The sequence below is a fragment of the Mirounga leonina genome, unplaced genomic scaffold (assembly GCF_011800145.1).
Source record: "Mirounga leonina isolate KUSES-001 unplaced genomic scaffold, KU_Mleo_1.0 Mir_201, whole genome shotgun sequence".
Taxonomy (NCBI): Eukaryota; Metazoa; Chordata; class Mammalia; order Carnivora; family Phocidae; genus Mirounga; species Mirounga leonina.
In genome coordinates, this window is record NW_023270504.1 from 32300930 (window position 1) to 32318455 (window position 17526).

Consider the following 17526-nt stretch of genomic DNA (forward strand, 5'->3'; position numbering starts at 1 on the left):
GTCCATTCTCTACATAGCAGCCTGAGTGATCTTTCTAAAATAGATATGCCTCATAGCACTCTTCCCTTTAAAACATTCCCCAGAACCCAAATCCCTGGCCTATAAGGCCCTACGTAAGTGGTCCTGCCTGCTTTTGCAGACACCTTCCTCTTCTCCCTTTGGCCCACTATGGTACTGCCCCACTAGCTTTCTTTACGTCCTCTGAACATGCCAAGCTCTTTTCTGACTCAGTGGCTTTCCACTTCATGTTCCCTCTTCTTGGAACACTTTGCCTTGTTGCCTGACCGCCTCCTCACCTTTCAGGTTGCAGCACCTGCCCAGACAGGCCTGCCCTAACCTCCTGAATCCCTCCAATCATTCTCTATCTCCGTTTGTGGAGCACTTATCAGTATGTGAAATTATCTTGTATATTCATTATTTATGCTGTCTGTCTCCACTGTTCCCCACACTCATACTCCCAGCTCCAGATGTAAGCTCTTTGAGGCAGAGACTTGTCTTGTTCATTGCCGTATTCCCAATGCCTCGAACTCTACTTGGCATGTAGCAGTGACTGAATATTTGTGGAGGACTCCAGCTCTTCTCCTGCTCCTGCCTGTACAGTGAGTGTCCTTCAGAGAAAAAAGAAGTCCCTGGGAAGTGGAGGCTAGGAGTTTGTTCAGTCTTTCCCCTCCCGTAGGCCTGTGTCCAACTCATAGCCATCTGCCTTTTCCTGTTTTTGACTCGATTTGCTCAGTGTGTGTAAGCTGCTAGCCAGTTTGTAGCTGGGAGTGGGGGGGGGGGGCGGTGGAAAAGGTGGGGACCAGCATGTCAGTGAAAATACAGGCCACAGTCCAGATTGATGGTATCAAGTCTTAATGACTTCAGCTGCATTTAATTAAAAATGGAATGGCTTATTGGAACACAGACCGTGTGGGCCAGTAGTCTGATTTCTGCTCTCATTTCTGTTCTCTTCCAAGCTTTAATTAAGAGAGCAACAAAAGATTCCTATCATGAGCCATATGTGGTGATCTCATCAGCTAAGACAAATATTTTTTTTCTGGCTATATTTATAGAACTCTTTCTTGTTTCCTTGGACAACCCTAGCTGGCATTATCTTGTTTACCTTCTTTTCATCTAGATTTGCTTTTGGTGGGCAGCTTCTTATCTGTTGCTCTTTGCAGCCTTGGATTTCTAATTCCTCTGTTTTTCTTCTCTTAGATTTCATCTATGGGGCTCGCTTATTTATTTATTTATTTATTTATTTATTTAATGTTTTCATTTTAATTCCAGTTAGTTAATATACAGTGTTATATTAGTTTCAGGAGTACAGTATAGTCTATGGGGCTCTTTAAAATCAGTTTGCTTTCCAGTTACCAAGGCAGTAACTGGAATTAATAAGCAAGTAGACAACATTGATTCCAGATCAGTATAGTGTGATGTCTCGTTGACTCCCTGGAGGAGGGTGGAACTTGGTATTCCTTTTCCCTTTGTGCCAGTCATGTGCTTCCTGATATCAGGCCCTTTCTTCATCCATCACCAGGTGGAAAGGACAGACTGCCTGCAGACCTCTGGACTAATACCTGACTACTTTCTGGGGGCATCTGACCCTGCATATGGTCCCACAGGAAATCACAAACGTCCCTCGGGGGCCCTACTTGCCGAGCAACATTATCTCTTGCTCAGGGGCCAGTTAAGCTAAGTACTGTCAGGGCCAGGAGAATGGGACCCCGCAAGCAGAGGAAGACTATGTAGGCTGAATTCTGCTCCTGCAGTCTAGGAATAGTTGTTAGGGGTGAAGAAAGACAGTATGGTCAAATCAAGCCTAACAACACTGTGCAAGGAGTTTGTCTTTGGTGCCTAAGCTTCTTAGTTATAACTATTTTCCTTCTGGATAATGGCTTCTCAACTATGCATTCTCAATGGGTACGATACTACCCTCAAGCAGAGAGATTTGTTCTTGGGGGACTGGAAAAACCACAAACTGTTTTTGGTATAAAGAAATCCCCGATATGCATACATAAACAGATGTATAGTATATCTGTGGTATTCAAATTTCATGGGGAGAGCAATGATCATGAAGATGCTTAAACACATTCTTTAAGGTGTGACCAAAAGGTTGTCATTCTAGTCTCTTGCTCTTGCCTTTCTCTGGAACAAAACTTTGCTTTCAGCATAAAATCTAAAACACTTTCCCTTTAAGTTCCCAGGACCCTGGGATCATGACCTGAGCCAAAGTCAGATGCTTAACAGACTGAGCCACCCAGGTGCCCTAAGAAGCTTTTCCTTAAGTGTAATTTAGAAATAGAAATTTTGGTACTTCTAAACAGACACATGAAAAAGTGCTCACCATCACTTGGCATCAGGGAAATCCAAATCAAAACCTCAATGAGATATCACCTCACACCAGTCAGAATGGCTAAAATTAACAAGTCAGGAAACGACAGATGTTGGAGGGGATGTGGAGAAAGGGGAACCCTCCTGCACTGTTGGTGGGAATGCAAGCTGGTGCAGCCACTCTGGAAAACAGTATGGAGGTTCCTCAAAAATTTGAAAGTAGAGCTACCATATGATCCAGTAATTGCACTACTGGGTATTTACCCCAAAGATACAAATGTAGTGATCCGAAGGGGTATGTGCACCCCGATGTTTATAGCAGCAATGTCCACAATAGCCAAACTATGGAAAGAGCCAAGATGTCCATCGACAGATGAATGGATAAAGAAGATGTGGTATATATATATATATATATATATATGCAATGGAATATTATGCAGCCATCAAAAGGAATGAAATCTTGCCATTTGCAACGACGTGGATGAACTGGAGGGTATTATGCTGAGCGAAATAAGTCAATCAGAGAAAGACATGTATCATATGACCTCACTGATATGAGGAATTCTTAATCTCAGGAAACAAACTGAGGGTTGCTGGAGTGGTGGGGGGTGGGAGGGATGGGGTGCCTGGGTGACAGACATTGGGGAGAGTATGTGCTATGGTAAGCACTGTGAATTGTGTAAGACTGATGAATCACAGACCTGTACCTCTGAAACAAATAATACATTATATGTTAAGAAGAAAAAAAGAAGAAGATAGCAGGAGGGGAAGAATGAAGGGGGGAAATCAGAGGGGGAGACGAAACATGAGAGACTATGGACTCTGAAAAACAAACTGAGGGTTCTAGAGGGGAGGGGGTGGGGGATGGGTTAGCCTGGTGATGGGTATTAAAGAGGGCACGTGCTGCATTGAGCACTGGGTGCTATACACAAACAATGAATCATGGAACACTACATCAAAAACTAATGATGTAATGTATGGTGATTAGCATAACATAATAATAAAAAAAAGAAATGTTGGCACTTCTAGGGTAATTTGATGGTTTATGGCAAACCAGAATAAACTTTTTGAAGTTAAGGATAATTCTGAAAATCAGGATTTGTGATTATGGAGACATGGGATGGGCCTTCTCAGTGTCCCTCAGTGTTCTATGAACTGTTGAATGCCAAGTCAGAGTTTCAGGTTTTGCTCAGTTTTACTTTGCAAAAGGCAAAGGATCAGTACTTAACTGATCAAGACAGAGACAAGAGTGACTGTGGTGTGTGTGTGTGTGTATAAGAAAGGGAAGGGCTTTTTGCAGTCTAGATGCTCTTTCTGGGGGCCCCTGGGTGGCTCAGTCAGTTAAGCGTCTGCCTTCCGCTGGGGTCATGGTCTCAGGGTCCTGGGATTAAGTTCTGCACCACACTCCCTGCTTAGCAGGGAGTCTGCTTCTCCCTCTGTCCCTCCCCCTGCTCATGAAAGCAAGCATGCTCTCTCTTTCTCTCTCTCAGATAAATAAATAAATCTTAAAAAAAAAAAAAAGATGCTCTTTCTGTTCTTTCTCTTGTGCAAAGGCAGTACCATGAGCCTCACAGTGCTTGCTTTGCTCTGTACACACACAGCTGGCTGGATTTTGTGTGCCTGAGATGGACTAGCCTAAGTATTGTGGGTAAGGCTCAAGGTCCAGGAAATCATCCTCCCACTACTCTTTTTTTTTTTAATTTTTAAATTTTTATTTTTTCGTCATGATAAGTGTACCCTTTAATCCCCCTCCCCTATTTTCCCCATCTCCCATCCTTCCACCCACCTCCCCTCTGGTAACCATCTGTTTGTTCTCTAGAGTTGAGTCTGTTTCTTGGTTTGTCTTTCTCTTTTTTCTCCTTTGCTCATTTATTTTGTTTCTCAAATTCCACATATGAGTGAGATAATATGGTATTTGTCTTTCTCTGATTTATTTTGCTCAGCATTACACTCTCTAGCTCTATGTTGCTGTAAATGGCAAGATTTCATTCTTTTTGATGGCTGAATAATATCCCATTGTATATATATACCACATCATCTTCTTTATCCATTCACGTATTGATGGACACTGGGCTGCTTCCATAGTTTGGCTGTTGTAAATAATGCTGTAATAAACACAGGGATGGATGTATCCCTTTGAATTAGTGTTTTTGTATTTTTTGGGTAAATATCCAGTAGTGCTATTCCTGGATCATGGGGTAGTCATCCTCCCACTATTCTTTTTTTTTTTTCTTCTTTATCCTCCCACAATTCTTGAATTTAATCAGAATCTTACTGGTGACCCATGTCCAGTTTTGGCTCTAAAATTAAAAAAGAGACTGGGAACAATTGGATAGGGTCCACATAAGAACAAATAAAATGACTGATTGCTTGGAAAACAGATGCTATGCAAAATGCAATTAGAATTGTTTAACTTGGACCAGAGAGGGCAAAAGGAAGAGATTATTTATATGGCGACTAGTGATAAATTGTTCTCCTTTTCTTTTTGGATACAGATGGGATATAAATAATACTCATGCCTTATTTATTTCTCTCTGCTGAGAATCAAAAGAAATGGGCTTGATTTGCAACACAGAAATAGAGGGTAAGTGTTAGGGGAAAATCTCAGATATTGGTCCTTAGGGCGCTTGGTTTTCTTTCTTTTTCTGGAAAATGTGAAAAAACTAGGCACATTAGAGATGGTTTTGCTGCAGTGGAGCTAGTTAATATTTACTATGTACCTGTGAACTAGGACCTTGATAGGACCCTGTAGAAGCCAGAAAATACTATACTGTTTTCTGAAAGGCCCTGGTTTCAGAATTAATTATTCTGATTGTTTTCATTCCTGAAAGTTAAATGCATCATAGGAAAGTGAGTGGAAGGAAGATGTGAGCACTTATCCTGCTTTTTCCATTCACTAACTTTCTGACCTTGGACAACCCATAGTTTCCTCATTTTTAATGTGGTGATGATGATGGCTTTCATTCTTACTTCATACATTATTTTATTATTATTATTATTTATTTTAAAGATTTTATTTATTTGAGAGAGAGAGAGAGAGCGAGCACAAGCAGGGGGTAGGGAGGAGCAGAGGGAGAAGCAGACTCTCCGCTGAGCAGGGAGCCTGACAAAGGGCTTAATCCCAGGATCCTGGGATCATGACTTGAGAGATGCTTAACCGACCGAGCCACCCAGGCGCCTCTGTTTTTGTTTTTTTGTTTTTTTTAACAAAAACAAATTGACGTTTTAGAAATTTCTTTTTGTTCTCTCTCTCAGTCACTCCCTCTTGCTCACTCACTCTTTTATTTTTTTGGTCTCTTTGACTTTTCATAGAAGCTGGTTGCAACTTGTAAGCATGTTTTTAAATTAAGAATTAAGATCAAGTGTAATACCCATTCCATTACAAAGTGTCAAGACCTCTATTTGTGGTTGGTTATCTTACTTCATAGATTATTAAGTATGTCAAATAAGATAAAAAAATGACAGTGTTCTATAAACTGTTGAATGCCATACAAATACAGTAACTGTTACTAATTTGGATAAACCATTCTTTAGACCTTGGTCAAAGGTATTTCTAGCTGAAAGTGTTGACTGAACCCAATTCCAGGTTTGAATTTCAAAACCTGTGAAATCCATCCATTTGAACATCCTTCTGTCTGCCCACCCACTCATTGCTCAGAGAGTATCTACTCTGTGGTAGGTATTGTAGTAAGCACAGGGACGCAGTGATGAATCAGATAATGTGCCTGGCTTTAGGGAGGCAGATGGCAGTCTAGTGAGGGCAGATGGTGAAGTAAATAGGTAATTACGGTGTGGCATGATATGTGCTCTGATCTGATCAGGCCAAAGTGCTCTGACCTCACTTGAGCCCCAGATCCAACCTTATGAGAGTACAGGGAAACTTCCTAGAGGAAGTGATAAGCCAATCCAGTCTTGAGTAATAGGGCTTAGACAAATGAAGAACAAGTGAGGCGGGAGGGGTCTTTTCCTGGCCAAGGGAGAATGGGTCCAGACTCAAGCAAATGAAAACTTGAACTCGAAACTGCAAATAATGTTGTAAAAGGCCTTGCCATGCAGGAGGGCAGGGAAGAAGGGATGCATGTTAACCAGAAGCCACATCACAATTGGTTTGTCTTCCTAGCTAAGGGCTTTTCCTTGAGAGCAAGGGTGCCTCTGAGGGGTTTTAAATAGGGAGTGTTAAGATAAGATTGAAATTTTAGAAATGTCACACCTATGTAATTTAGAGGGGGAAGGACTCTCATGAAGACTAGTGAGGAAGCTGTTGCAGCAATTCAGGAAGGAAGGAAGGTAGACTGGGAAAAGTTAGGTGACCAAGAGCTTAAATGATGCAAAAAAGGTACAGGCATTGGTGCAATGGCAATAAGGAGTGTGGAAGCAAGAGAGGTGGAGGTGGAGATCACAGAGTGAGAGATGAACACTTCCTGATGCTGGCCAGGACTAGGGTGTAGCCTTGGAGATGGAAGATGGATGCAAGTGGGGATGAAGGTCACTGACAGTGAGGTCAAAGACCTGGGAAGCTTCTCTGATATCTTTTTTAAAAATTGTGGTAAAATACACAAAACATAAAGTTTACCCTCTTAATCATTTTAAGGGTATTAAATGCATCGTATTAAATGTAATAAGTCTCTGCCCCAACAACTCTTAGCTCGCCTGGAGCCCTCCTTCCTGTGTGAATGCCAGGCCCTGACACTTGCTCGCCGTGGCCCCAACACCAACCAGAACCAGCAAAAGCCCAGAACCAGCAAAAGCATAAACCCAAACTGTCCCCCACATACATAACACATGCACAGCCACGCCAGAGAAACCACCATGACAGCTGCCACCAAGAATGACAGAGCTTCACATTTTCATAGTGACAGTCTCCATCAAATGCATCATCAATCCTTTAAAACCAGCAAGAGGGATAGGGAAGGGAATGAGAGAAACTGAGGCATGAAGTTAGACAGCAAAGCAGTTGGCTCAAGGTCACCCAAACCAAGATATCCAGAGTCGGGAAGAAGGTATCCAACCTCCACCCCCAAAAAAGTGTTCAAACCCCACACCAAGGAACGTTCAGACCTACAAGTCCGAAGTCTGGTCAGCTATACCCCACTCCCAGTCCTCATCTGTTTCCCCTTCCCCCAAAACAACAGTAGCTCCGACATCTCCTGAAAGTATTTTGACTGGCATTAAGTATATTCACATTGTTGTGCTACCATTACCACCGTCCATCCCCAGAATTCATCTTGCAAAACTGAAACTCTGTGCCCATTAAACACTGACTTTCCATTCCCTGCCCCTTACCCAGTCCCTGGCAACCACCATTCTACTTTCTGTCTTTATGAATGTGACTATTTAAGGTGCTTCATAGAATTAGAATCACTACAGTATTTGTCCTTTTGTGACTGGCTTATTTCAGTTAGTATAATTTCCTCAAAGTTCATCTATCTTGAAGCATGTGTCAGGATTTTCTTCCTTTAAGGCTAAATAATATTCTATTGTATGTACTCCTATCCATTTTAAGCTTTTGATTATGGCCCACAATAAGTAATGTATTTTAGGGGCGCCTGGGTGTCTCAGTCAGTTGAGCGTCCAACTCTTGGTTTCAGCTCAGGTCATGATCTCAGAGTCATGAGATTGAGCCCTGTGTCATGCTCAGTGGGGAGTCTGTTTGAGATTCTCTCTCTCTCCCTCTCTCTCTGCCCCCCCCACCACCATGTGCTTTCTCTCTCTCTCTCAAAATAAATAAATAAATCTTAAAAAAAGAAATGTATTTTCCATCATGACTAGTACACATGTATGTGTTGTTATTGAAATAATACATATTAGTATATGTTATATAATAATAATACATACTATTATATTATTGAAATAAATGTTTTACCCCAAACAACCATTTCTACATGTGATATTTTATTTTATTTCATTCTGTTTCTTAAAAATATTCTAGTCACAATCTTCTTAATCATGACACACTAATGGTTTGTGATCCCTAGTTTGTAAATAATTGATCTGTTTGACATTGAAGTTACCCAGGATGATAGCAAGACTTGGCATAGAGTGGAAGACTAGAAGTTTGGTGCCAAAGTCTTCTGTGAATAAGGAGGGCCTAAAACATAGCTTCATGCATTTATCTTCATGAATGGACTGTCATTTCAGGACAATCTATTAAGTAAAGGTCCAAACTATCATTTCTGGTGTAAACAGGATAATTCATGGATTGCTGATTTTTCCCAATGGTCTCTAGCTGGCATGGGTTTTTTGCTTTGGTTTATTCACTGCCACTGACCATTCCACTCCATTTTTCTGTGATAGGGAAGAACCAAGTAAACTGCCCTTCCTCATATTCCTAGATCCCCACATCTGATGTAGGAAAGAGGAAGAGAGGAGGGAAAGCTTGGCAACAGGTGACCGTGGCCTCCAGACCCTGTGGTGCTTCCAAAGGCTCCAGCTGTTTGACAGCTGCAAGAATACCCTAGAGGGAGAGACAACGTCCACAGGAGATGGTGGGGTGCAGTTTAGGCTCCAGGCTGGACCCTGGGGTTAGGTCTTGCCAAGAGAAGAAAGTAGAGTCCAGGGAACAATGATGATCAAGAGTCAGGCCTCCCACTGAGGGTCTGTGATGTGAGAGGAGAACAGGGGCAACTTGATGTCATGATGGTCTGAGAAGACCATAGGATTTCACTCTTGTCTCCCTGGGTCACCACACGCCCAGCTATTTCTGTTAAACATTGACACAAATGTCAGGAGAACTTTACCCTTATTAATTAGCTAATCTCTGTGGTATTCCCACAGGATGAGGTCAGAAAGATTGCCATCTTGCTAGCAATGAAAAAATAAGCAGGGATGAGGAGGGCAATCATAGAAACTTCATAAGTTCATCAAATATTTGCTGAACAACCACTGTGTCCATGTGATGCATTAACTGTTGAAGATATGATGTGAATAAGACACAGTCTCTCCTTTTTAATGTTGACCTAAAATCTGGGGGTGGGGATGATCAGACCAAGCATTTTAAGTTAAGGGCATGGAGTTTGCAAAGGTCCAGTGATGAGAAAGAAAATTCAGAAAAATGGAATTGAGATTGCTCATATTAGGAGAGGACAGCTAGGCTGGGAACGATCTTGCCAAGATTTTGATGAAGTCGATTTAGACAATGGGAATCACAGAGAATCCTCACAAATGCCTCAATACTTAGGCTGCATTTTATCTTTGTAACTTAACAAGGTCAGTGGAATGGGAATTTACTTATCCTAATCCTTCTATCTTTTTTTTTAAAAGATTTTATTTATATATTTGTCAGAGAGAGAGTGCAAGCACGAGCAGGGAGAGGGGCAAGCAGAGGGAGAAGCAGGCTCCCCACCAAGCAGGGAGCTTGATGCGGGACTCCATCCCAGGACCCTGGGATCATGACCTGAGCCGAAGGCAGACGCTTAACTGACTGAGCCACCCAGGCATCCTGTAATTTCTCTATCCTTACCCCTCGTCCCCTTTCCTTGATAAAGGAACTGGGGATCAAAGAGTAAGTAACTTGTTCTGTGTTACCCAGAAAGAGAACTCAGATGTTCTGACCCAGGCTACAGCTCTCTCCACACTCCAGGACACTTTTTCTGATCCAGACTCTATTCTCCAAACAATTTCCTGCATAGCACTTTGGGTTCTGGCTCTGTTAGGATGAACTGCCCTAGCTAGAAAAAAGGACACGTCGAACCTCACATATATTGGTCCTCAGAGGCAGCACTGTATGCCACATGCATGAGTCTGATGGACACTGAGAACTCAGTCGTCTCTTTCGTTTATTGCACATCACACAGTTTGGAAATGGTGCCAGAAGCCAACATTCTCCTGATTGAGGAAGAAAGGGAATGTTGACATCCAAGAAAACAAGATGTTCTCTTCTTGGTAATCCAGAAAGACACTAGTGTCTACTTAGCCCAATGAATACTGAAGGGAGCCTTAGAGTAGAGGGTGGCAAGATGTGGGGGTGATGACTGGGTGGGGATGGGGGAAGGACAAGGGAGGGCTTGAGAGAGTAGGTGGAGAATTTTCTAGGAAATGGGTGTGTTCGTTAATAAGACAGGTAGTTGGCCCATAAAACAGATCATGGCCTTACTTTATTTTACCTCACTGGTGGAGACCTGGTTACTTATTAGGCCAAAGGATCCTGGCCATTTATTAATTCAACAAATGATCACCACCACTTCACTGGGTTAGAAGTTGGAAATACAGAAATAAAATACACAGCTCTTTACCCTGAGGGAGTTAATAGTTTAGTGGGGGACTAATTTAAGTAAACAGCGAGCTAGAGCACAGCTAAGTATAGGATGTTACAGGAACACAGATAGGGGGGCACTTAATCTCCCTAAGGTGAAAAGGGATTCAGGAGAACCTCCTCAGAGGAGATGATAATTGAGCTGAACTCTGGAGGGTTAGTTCAGTCCAGGAAGTAGGAAAGGGCTCCCAAGAAGAGGGACTAATTTGCTCAAAGCCCCAGTTGTGGAGAGAGCAGGGTTGGTCAGGAAAATGGCCAAGGGCTTTATGCCTGGAGCTGTGGGTATGAGAAATAAGGCTGGGAAAGTAGGTAGGGACCTATCTTGAAGGTGCTGGGCAAGCACTTCTGGTAGAGGGGATGAGTCCACGCTCCTCAAGAGTCTTATGGGCTGGGCCACCAATGGGCGATCAGTGGCTACAGCTCTCAGTCACAGCTGCATCCTCTCTGAGCCTAGGTGCGGGAGTGAGCAGAGCAGTTGTACTGGTGGAAGGGAAAGTGAGAAAAAGGCAGGTGGGCAGAGGTTCTCAGCTATGGCATTCTTGGAGAGATGAGAGAATCAAGGATTCTGTCCACATACTTTGAGACTACCATGCTAAAGTCAAGAATTTCTTCACTGGTTCTTGAAAATGGGCAATTGCTGCGTGGGGCAGGGTGTGGCAGCTGTTTGCAGCTGTATGCCAGTTGTGTTTAGTGTGGGAACTAAAGGGCAATACTATTCCAAATGCAATGACTCTATAGGAAAGAAGGAAAGATGAGAGGCTGGAGAGGTAATGCTGTTGGGATTTGGGTACATGGCTCATTTTGGATTTACTGGGTCTGCCATGTCTGAGGGAGTGTGGGAACTCAGTGTGACAGCCCAAGAGAATGTTTTATTGCTTCTACTTATTATTTTTTAAAAAGATTTATTTATTTGAGAGAGAGAGAGCATGAGCAGGAGGGAGGGGCAGAGGGAGAGGGAGAAGCAGTCTCCCCACTGAGCAGGGAGTCTGAAGTGGGGACTTGATCCCAGGACCCTGGGATCATGATCTGAGCCAAAGGCACACATTTAACTGACTGAGCCACCCAGGCGCCTGCTACTACTATTATTGAGAATGTAAAATGGATCAGACACTCAGCTTGCATCTCATTCTGCTGGGAAGCCTTCCTTGTCCATCCCAACTCAGTGATACCTGTCCTCTATTCTCCAAACTCCTTTACAGGTCTATTCCCCTCATCTGGCACTTTACATTAAATCATAACAAACCACTGCTTAAAAACAAAGGTTTCCCAATTAGAACTTAATTCACACTTTTTAGCCTTATAAGGCCCTGTGTGATTTGACCCCAGACTAGTTCTCTGACTTCACTTCTTCTTGCTGCTGTCCTCATCCACTCCCCTTTAGCTGCACTGGCTTGCTCTCAAACTCACCAAGTTCATATCCATCTCAAGGCTTTGCACTCACTGTTCCCTCTGCTTAGAGGACTCTTCCCCCAGACATCCAGGGGCTACCAGACAGTAATATCTACAAGGGCAGAAGCTTTTGCTTTTGGTGTATTCACCATTGTATTCCAAGTGGCTTGAACAGTGCCTGGCCCATGGTGGGTGATCAATTGATAACTAAACGTTGGATGAAAAGTATAAATAATAGGCTGCTTTGCATTGTCTTTTTCTTCCCTTTGCTCCATCATTCCTTTTGTACCTACCCAATCCCCCAGTCGTAAGCATCCTGAGGACAGAAATCTGGTCTTAGGATTTGTTTCCCCTTCATCATCTAGCCCAGCGCCCTGAGCACAGGTGCTTTAATAAGTGTTGACAGAATGAGACAGAATGGGGGAAAGAGTTCTTTCATGCCTTTCCCACCAGGCAGGCTCAGCTGGCTCCAAAGCAGAAAAAGAGTAACCCTTGTCCTCCCAGGGCTGCTCGTGCTTGGGTTCAGCAAACTGGCCACCAGCCCCAGCCTCTGGAATGTCTGCTCCTATCACAGCAGAGCTGTTCTTCACTCAGAAATCTTTCTCACCACCACCACCATCACCTTCCGAGCTGCTTGGGCTCAGAGGAAGGGTCTCTGACCTCCTAGAACTGAACCAGCACATATCTAATCTCAGGAAAAAACAGGTTCTGCTAAAGTAACTGCTTGGCTTACAGAATGAGATCTTCTAGCAAGATTTATTAAAAGATCATGACTTTGGCTGCTATTATTTCAAAACCAGGCAGACATTTAGGTGATAGAGTTAAATATTCCAAACTTACCTCATACTCCCTCCTTCTCTCCCTCTCTTTCAAGGGTGAGCATTCTGTTCCTCTTCCAAAACCCAGTCCTTCTCCATATTTGGGAATCTGGAATGGGCACTAGGGGCACAGCCCTGTCTCTTCTCGGTGTCTGCTGGGAGCTGTAGTTCCCAATGAGAGACGGCTGCTTTTTTCTGGCAAGTGGGTTGTCCTTCCTCAGGAGTCTACATCTATAAACATACAGTGGGGTGGAAGGGTGCTATTAGGAGGCTTGCCTTCTATTTTCAGTTCTCTGGTTTTATGCAAGGCACCACTCTTCTGTGGCTCGGTCTCCCTGCCTGCAAAATGGGGATAATTATCTCTCTCTTTTCCTGGCTGCCAGATTGTTGGGTGGGGTAATTAGCCAGCACCCATTAGATGCTTTGAGCCCATTCCAGTAAGGAGTGCTTTATAAATAAAAATTGTTATCTTTAAAGAAAAAAATATTAATTTTCATTGCCTAATTGCCTCCACAAACCAACTCTGCCTGTATGTCAAAAAGATGCTGTTTAATTCCTTGTATATGCCTTCCACCCACCCTGCTTTTAATGGTTTCCCTGCATCTCATTCTATTTTGTTTCATCATCTCTAGTTTCGTATCATCAAGAATAAATGCTCTCTCCCTTTCCTGTCTGAAAGCATAGGATGAGACAAACCAACTCTGCCCTACATCCAAAGCACAAGAAACCATGAAGAAGGAACAATTTGGACCTGATCTGAGCTCCCACAACTTTATATCTTCGCAACTGGCACATGCATGTGACCAAGAGGTTGGTCTCTGTGGAAGAGACTGACCTTTGTTCCCTCTGAAGAAGAAACCCATTTCACTGCAGCAGGAAGGATTTTTGAAAGATCTTACCAAGAGTGCCCTTCTCTGGAGATCTGAAAGATCATTTTGACACTTAGCACCTTTAGTCAGAGGAAAGCGACTGGCACAGCGTAGTGGAAAGAGCTGCAGGTTTAGAATCAAAATGGTTGGGTCCTGGCTCTGATTCAGGCAAATCATTTGACCTCTCTGGCTTTGGTTTCTTTAGCTATGAAATAGAGATAACAATATATGTTAGAGTGTTTTGTACAGCACTCTGCTGTACCTTGCACTAAGGTTAGTTGTTATAAAATGCAGGATGATGCAGTGATTAAACATGGAATGTTGGGGCGCCTGGGTGGTGAAGTCAATTAAGCATCCAATTCTTGGTTTCAGCTCAGGTCATGATCTCAGGGTCCTGGGATTGAGCCCACCTCCCTGAACCCCGCAATCGAGCCACTGGTGTCAGGCTCCGCACTCAGTGGGGAGTCTGCTTGAGATTCTCTCTCTCCTTCTGCCCCTCCCACCCTTTAAAATAAAAAAAAAAAATCTTTAAAAAAACCCCAGGGAATATTAAAGTCAGACACATTTGGATTAAAATCCCACCTGGATTTGTGTGGAAATTTGACCAAATCACTGCTCTCTAAATCTTAGTTATAGTATCTCTAAGATGGGGATAGTGAGGATTACATGAGACGATGCATGCAATGGACTGAGCACAGAGACTAGCGCACACTAATTTCTCAATATATGCAGTTGCAACTATTATTAATATATTATGTAAATGTAATTTTGCATTACTTTTGCATTGTGGATACTTGTCTCACTTTCAATCATCTTACTTTGTGATAATCAAATAAAGTAATGTAAAGATGCTTTTTAAAATCATAAAGTACTACACCAATGTGAGGGATGATTAGAATTAAACCCATAAGAAAGGGAGATGGACTCCTCAGAATTTTCCTTCCAGCTTCAGGATGATACAGGATTAAGGATGTACAAGTGATTTTTAGCTACAAAGAGCTATAAACATGTGAATTGTTACTAGTAACAGCAGGATTATTTGTTTCTTGTTTTAGGTAGTGGGTAATAGCAATATCCCATTGAAAAATAAAAAGGACTCCTATGACATACTGTGAATGAGTAAGTCAGGTTACAGGGCAGCATGATTATATACTATGTGTATTTGTGGAAGGATATTCATCAAAATGTTAAAGGTTGGGACGCCTGGGTGGCTCAGTGGGTTAAGCGTCTGCCTTCAGCTCAGGTCATGATCCCAGGGTCCTGGGATGGAGCCCCGCATCGGGATCCCTGCTCAGCGGGGAGCCTGCTTCTCCCTCTGCCTGCAGGTCCCCCTACTTCTGCTCTCTCTCTGACAAATAAATAAATAAAATCTTAAAAAAAAAAAGTTAAGTTGTCATTTATAGATGATGGGATTTCAGATAATTCTCTTATACTTTTCTGTCTTTTGGATTATTTTCACTCTGGATATGTATCATTTTAACAACAGTTAAAAGACAGAAGAAGAGCCCATATCAAACAGGCAGATCTCAGGTTGTAAAACTCTAGGAGAATCTATTCTGTGGTCCTTTTACCCCAGAGAATATTTTCTTAGGTATGGAAAACGAAGTTCTGGCAACAAGGAGAAGTTTGTGAACATGGTAATGACAAATGCCTGTGAAGAGGAGTTGGAGGGGAATGGAAGGAATTCCTCCAACATGGCCCTGAAAGAAAAGGAAGAATTTCTGTTTATTTCCTAGGCTGTAATAATATGGTAATTTCAATCACAGCCTGTTTACTCATGAGTTTCCTTATTTGCTATGGTAACATGTGATTCCTCTTCTTCTACCTCTGTTCTTTCTGGTCCTTTAGACCCTGCTGTCAGGTAGAACTAGGAACTCACCCACTCATTCATGCTGCTCAGGTAATCACCCTTTGTCATGACTGATTAGAGGAAGGGTGTGGTGAGCCTACTCGGGAATCGGTTTCCACTGTCCTGCTACATTTCAGAACCAGACTCAAAGGAACAAACTTCCCAGTGGGACACAAAATAATAAAAAGGATGGTGACAGCATGCATTACCATTCATGATAGTCTTTCCAGAAAACTTCCCACAGGCAAGTCCACACAAGCTTGGCGGCCGTTTGTCTGTTGTGCAGCCCATCCCCAGGGAGGACAAAAGAGTGAGGCTGGGGGGCTGGGCAGGTTCATCCCTGTTGTCATGAACAACTGTCTGCAGAAAGAACTGAACGTTTTCAGATTTCAGCATCGAAGCCCATGTTAATGTGGAGCCAAGAACAAGCAGGGCTGCCATGGTGGGGCTTGTAGGTTGTAAAATTACACAACCCCAGAGGGTGCCATTCACACAGACTCTGTGTGAATGACACCTCCCAGAGTTGAGCCTCAGTGAATCCCAGGAATGGTATTTTTCCCTCCCACTAAGCATACTGATTTGCAGAGGAAGAGGCCTTTAAGACAACAAATTGGAGCTCCGCTGAGTAGTGCTTAATTTTTGAAATGAACTGAATTGCTTTTGGTTAAAAAATATGGTCAGGCATCTGTTTTCCTCATTTTACTAACTTTTTAATATTCTTTCTGGTGTTATTCATATTCTGCTCCAGAAACAGTTGCTGCGTGGGGTCAGAGTATTTATGGACCATGGCACTAGGCTAGGGATGGGGATACCAAGATGCTCTTGAGGTCACTGTCTGAGGATAATAATTAAAACAAATGCAAAGGCAAACTGCAATTCCTTTTACTTATTTTATACTTGTTACATTATTTGTTTTAGGCCCTGGACACATGGAACAGTGTTGGGCAAATATTTGTTTTACTTGCTGTACTCATGAGTAAGAAATCCAATTTTAGGGCTTACTAAAACTACCAGGATTGGTAAGACTGAATGTCTGCCCTTCAACATTTTTTTTTTAATTGAAGTATAGTTGACATACAATATTATATTAGTTGCAGGTGTACAAATAGTGATTTGACAATTATATGCATTACCAAATGCTCACCACTTATTTTCTTTTTTTAAATTAAAGCTTCTTTGAGGTTCTTGTCATACCCTTCCTTTCTTACTGCCTTCATCTGGATGAGGTTAAAATTAAGATTTCTGGAAATCCTCCCAAAATCTCTCCCTTCTCTGCCACTCCTCAAATACCTTACGGTATTTAGGCTTGTTGACTCAAAATTGTACTTCAAAGATAATTTCAGGAAATAACTTGGGACATAAATATTCTCTCATGGTTCTCAGCCTTTTATTTATTTTTTTAAAAGATTTTATTTATTTATTTGACAGAGAGAGACAGCGAGAGAGGGAACACAAGCAAGGGGAGTGGGAGAGGGAGAAGCAGGTTTCCCATTGAGCAGGGAGCCCGATGCTGGTCTTGATCCCAGGACCCTGGGATCGTGACCTGAGCCGAAGGCAGACGCTTAATGACTGAGCCACCAAGGCACCCCTCTCAGCCTTTTGTATACAAATGATCTTTTTTTTTTTTAATTTTAAAATGACTTTACTAGGAGAAATAAGAGATTTCCCTCCCTGAATTTTTTTCTAGTTTTGACTTTTTTTCTTCTTTCTTTAAAAAAAAATTTTTTTTTATTGACATATAAGGTATTATTTGTTTCAGGGGTAGGTCTGTGATTCATCAGTCTTACACAATTCACAGCACTCACCATAGTACATATCCTCCCCAACGTCCATCACCCAGCCACCCCATCCCTCCCACCCCCTTCCACTCAACCCTCAGTTTGTTTCCTGAGATAAAGAGTCTCTTATGGTTTGTGTCCCTCTCTGGTTTCGTCTTGTTTCATTTTTTCCTCCCTTCCCCTATGATCCTCTGTCTTGTTTCTCAAATTCCTCATATCAGTGAGATCATATGATACTTGTCTTTCTCCGATTGACTTA

General features: G+C 42.5%; 1 protein-coding gene across 1 annotated transcript in view; it reads right to left on the minus strand.

Annotated features, from left to right (window-relative positions):
• Window positions 1-13065, minus strand: part of MICAL3 (microtubule associated monooxygenase, calponin and LIM domain containing 3) — a 278800-nt gene extending 265735 nt beyond the window's left edge. Inside the window, exon 1 of the mRNA XM_035028591.1 lies at window positions 12794-13065. The gene's annotated coding sequence lies outside the window, so the exon portion shown is untranslated. The remainder of the gene's footprint in view (window positions 1-12793) is intronic.
• Window positions 13066-17526: the final 4461 nt, after the last annotated feature.